The sequence below is a fragment of the Engraulis encrasicolus genome, unplaced genomic scaffold, assembly GCF_034702125.1.
Source record: "Engraulis encrasicolus isolate BLACKSEA-1 unplaced genomic scaffold, IST_EnEncr_1.0 scaffold_126_np1212, whole genome shotgun sequence".
In the NCBI taxonomy this organism is placed as follows: Eukaryota; Metazoa; Chordata; class Actinopteri; order Clupeiformes; family Engraulidae; genus Engraulis; species Engraulis encrasicolus.
The window spans coordinates 15,001-20,157 of NW_026944757.1; positions in this window are offsets into that span (position 1 = coordinate 15,001).

A 5,157-nucleotide genomic window follows, 5' to 3' on the forward strand; every position below is an offset into this window, starting at 1 on the left:
GCCCTGATCAGTAGTTTTGGGACTTGGGAGACCGTCCGGCGCCACCTTAAGCGTGGTGGTGGTGGAAAAAAATACAACTAACTTGTTGGTTGCTAGGTCTACTTGAAAAAACGATAAGAGCACATTGCTAGCTAGAATATCTGACGCTAGAATCTCTGACACTAGTCTTAACTCACCTATTATTACGTCTCGTTAAGCGGGCTTGCGGAGCATGGCCCTTGCAGAGCAAGGCCCGATTATAGTAATCTCTAAGTCCTGTTTCTTTTATTAAGCGGGCTTGCGGAGCAAGAGCAGAGCTCTTGCAGAGCAAGGCCCGATTATAGTAATCTCTAAGTCCTGTTTAGTTATTAAGCGGGCTTGCGGAGCAAGGACCATGCAGAGCATGGCCCTTGCAGAGCAAGGCCCGTTTATAGTAATCTCTAAGTCCTGTTTTATTATTATTATTATAGCTTGGTCTTGTGCAGGGCAGCAGTAAAAAATAGAAAATGGATCTCCTCCTAGGCCTTTCGAGATAGAGACACCGTTCAAACACTAAAACGACCGGCTCGGCTTGGAGATCGCGTACAGTTATAGGCTTCTCCGTGTCTCTTGTCGTTTTCCCGTTTTTGGCGATTTAGTGAAAGCCTGGGTCCCCATTCAAAACCATGGTGGAACCTTCATGAACGACAGTTCCGCCACTCTAGAGATTAGAGTGTAGGAGGCTTTTTCGGTCATAAAACATCAACACTTTCACCTAGAAGTTTAGTTGACGCGTTGTTAGCGAGCTCTATGGGATGTCTCCAAATTGTCAAAGTTTCATCTCCCAACTCCCAATACTTTTTAAATGGCAGGTTTGTAAAAAAAAAACAGGCCTGGGTCTATGGAGAATCCCAGTCTTTCGAAAAGTGCATTTTTCAAGAGATCAGCGCATGTCCCACACGGAGGTCCATTTGTGCCTGAAAAAAATTAACCTATAAACTTCATTCAAAGACTGTTAGAGAGATCACAAGCATGACTCCGATCTGTGAAAAGGACACGTGCCAACTCCTTTTAGTTTTTTTACAACGATGTTGTAAAGACAAAAAACTCATTCTCATTTTCTCCCCAGTTTAGAGCTCAATACTAACTGTCTTTCAGTCAATCACAACAGGTGCAGCCAGTGAAGGGTTCCATTTCAACTGTCACTGTCTCAAGATTCTATTCTTAACGAGCAGGTGCGAGCAACCATTCTAGAAGTCCATTGTTCAGCTCTGCAATGCAATGTAATATAGTCTTGCTGGACTGTGCATGACAGCTAGCTGCTTGGCTTAGTGGTAATGCATGCTGCTGCATTAGAGATATGGAGGTTGAGGGTTCAAAACCCACACGAAGCAATGTTGATTTTCTAAATTATATCATATGCAGCGTTCCTTGGCCGACTTAAAATGCCATACATGTATATCATTTAGTATGGATGGCAAATGTGCTGAATTACAGATATTGAGGTTGGGGGTTCGAAACCCAGTCAAAGCCATGTTGTTTTTCAAAATTACATCATATGCAGTGTTCCTTGGCCAACTTAAAATGCCATGTATGTCATTTAGTATGCATGGCAAATGTGCTGGATTACAGATATGGAGGTTGGGGGTTCGAATCCCAGTCAAAGCCATGTTGATTTTCAAAAGTATATCATATGCAGTGTTCCTTGGCCAACTTAAAATGCCATGTATGTCATTTAGTATGAATGGCAAATGTGCTGAATTAGGGATATGGGGGTTGGAGGTTCGAACCCCAGTCGAAGCCATGTTGATTTTCAAAATGATATCATATGCAGTGTTCCTTAGCCAACTTCAAATATCATGTATTGTATGTCATTTAATATCAATGGCAAAGGGGTTGGATTACAGATATGGAGGTTGTGAGTTCTAATCCAGCTCGAAGCCATGTTGATTTTCAAAATTATATCATATGCAGTGTTCCTTAGCCAACTTAAAATACCATCTATGTCATTTAGTATATCCCCAAAACGCAGAGCTACAACACTTTCAAGATGGCTGAATCCAAGATGGCTGAATTGTTTGGCCCATAACTTCTGACTGGGTGGATGGAGTTTTTCCAAGATTTCTTTTAGCTTTGTTTTCTCAATAGTACTTTGTTTCATCTCTGCCCCAAAAGGCAAGCCCGCTTCCAGCATTTTCTGTGAGAATGCATTTCTAGTTATTATTATTGGTCTTGTGCAGGGATCTCCTCCTAGACCTTTCGAGATAGAGACACCGTTCAAACACTAAAACGACCGGCTCGGCTTGGAGATCGCGTATAGTTATAGGCTTCTCCGTGTCTCTTGTCGTTTTCCCGTTTTTGGCGATTTAGTGAAAGCCTGGGTCCCCATTGAAAATAGTGGTGGAACCTCCATGAATCAAAGTTCCGCCACTCTAAAGATTAGAGTGTAGGAGGCTTTTTCGGTCATAAAACATCAACACTTTCACCTAGAAGTTTAGTTGACGCGTTGTTAGCGAGCTCTATGGGATGTCTCCAAATTGTGAAAGTTTCATCTCCCAACTCCCAATACTTTTTAAATGGCAGATTTGTAAAAAAAACAGGCCTGGCTCTATGGAGAATCCCAGTCTTTCGAAAACTGCATTTTTCAAGAGATCAGCGCATGTCCCACACGGAGGTCCATTTGTGCCTGAACCATTTGACCTATAAACTTCATTCAAAGACTGTTAGAGAGATCACAAGCATGACTCCGATCTGTGAAAAGGACACGTGCCAACTCCTTTTAGTTTTTTTACAACGATGTTGTAAAGACAAAAAACTCATTCTCATTCTCTCCTCTGTTTAGAGCTCAATACTAACTGTCTTTCAGTCAATCACAACAGGTGAAGCCAATGAAGGGTTCCATTTCAACTGTCACTGTCTCAAGATTCTATTCTTAACGAGCAGGTGCGAGCAACCATTCTAGAAGTCTATTGTTCAGCTCTGCAATGCAATGAAATATAGTCTTGCTGGACTGTGCATGACAGCTAGCTGCTTGGCTTAGTGGTAATGCATGCTGCTGCATTAGAGATATGGAGGTTGAGGGTTCGAATCCCACCCGAAGCCATGTTGATTTTCAAAATTATATCATATGCAGTGTTCCTTGGCCAACTTAAAATGTCATGTATGTCATTTAGTATGGATGGCAAATGTGCTGAATTACAGATATTGAGGTTGGGGGTTCGAACCCCAGTCAAAGCCATGTTGATTTTCAAAATGATATCATATGCAGTGTTCCTTGGCCAACTGAAAATGCCTTGTATGTCATTTAGTATGAATGGCAAATGTGCTGAATTACAGATATGGAGGTTGGGGGTTCGAACCCCAGTCGAAGCCATGTTGATTTTCAAAATTATATCATATGCAGCGTTCCTTGGCCAACTTAAAATGCCATGTATGTCAATTAGTATGGATGGCAAATGTGCTGAATTACAGATATTGAGGTTGGGGGTTCGAACCCCAGTCACAGCCATGTTGATTTTCAAGATTATATCATATGCAGTGTTCCTTGGCCAACTTAAAATGCCATGTATGTCATTTAGTATGCATGGCAAATGTGCTGGATTACAGATATGGAGGTTGTGAGTTCGAATCCCGCTCGAAGCCATGTTGATTTTCAAAATTATATCATATGCAGTGTTCCTTAGCCAACTTAAAATACCATGTATGTCATTTAGTATATCCCCAAAACGCAGAGCTACAACACTTTCAAGATGGCTGAATCCAACATGGCTGAATTGTTTGGCCCATAACTTCTGACTGGGTGGATGGATTTTTTCCAACATTTCTTTTAGCTTTGTTTTCTCAATAGTACTTTGTTTCATCTCTGCCCCAAAAGGCAAGCCCGCTTCCAGCATTTTCTGTGAGAATGCATTTCTAGTTCCATTTATATTCCTATATTACAGTCCTCGGACTGGCCTCGGTCTAGCCCTGCCACCACTCTAGGGCCAGTGTCAGGCTGTCTGAACCCCAACCTCAACCCGATGTGGAAAAAGATAAAACCTGAGGCTTTACCCCAAACACCGGTGTTTTACCCCGCAGTGGAAAAGAGCCTAAGGCGTGTGAAGACAGCAATCATGGGATAAAACTGACAAAAGAACAGAAACCTCTGAAGTAGAAACAAATCAACACTCACTGTTTGATCCCCAATCATGTGGTGTCGGAGCTCCAACACTATCAATACAGTAACTTCATTTAAAACCACTGACTGTCTCCTTGGCATTGAAAAAAGAGAATGACAAAAAAACAAAAAAGGTCGGCGTCTGCACCCGCATTTTACACCCGTGTATTGCTTGGTAAGTGCACTCCCAAAAAGTAGTAATCACTCGAGATCACTGTAATCACTGGAGACATTGAGAATGGACTAGGTCCGAAACGTCTGTTTCTCCAGTTAACCTCTGACTTCTGTTGTAAAATTTCGGCTACAATATACTTTTTCACACAAGCCTTGTGTGTGCCTCCTTTTTTCATTATCTCGATTGAAAAAAGAGAGAAATGTTTCAGAGTTGGAAAACATTGCTTTGATTAAAAATCCATGATTCAAATTCAAGATTGTGTATGTCACCCCTAAGAGGCTGTCTGGCAAACAGGGGCTGTTGTTATGAAATATCACCTTTTATGCAATTTAACAGATCGAAGTGAGGCAGTCTGCGCTGGCAATCAACACAGTGTGTGGGTGTGTGTGTGTGTGTGTGTGTGTGTGTGTGTGTTCGATATTATTATTGTGTTAAGCAGGTTTCCACTTGTTTGGGGGGCAGTGCGACTAGTCCCATAGACTCACAGCCAGTGTTCACGCTAGAATTCTCACTGGCCGGACAAGTGGCCGGCTGTATTGCAGAATACCGGACATTTGAAATATCTAACGGACCTTCCCTCAAATAGCCAAAAACACACTCCCTAATGGGTCAAAGTGTAGTAAATTGGTATTTTCTGTCAGCAAAACTTAGATATCACTAACATTTCGCCAGTGTTGGCTGGTGTTAATTTAGAGCCCTGCTTATGCGCACGGGCCGGGGAGTAAACGCGCGCTTTCTTTCACACACTCGAGAGCTCGAACTGAAAGAGAGAAAAAAACAGCCAGCCAAAGCTGTGCGCAGATCCCTAAATTATCAACTCAAACAGTGTGTTTTATCAGCAAACCTGAAGAGGATTTCCCTAGGCTAC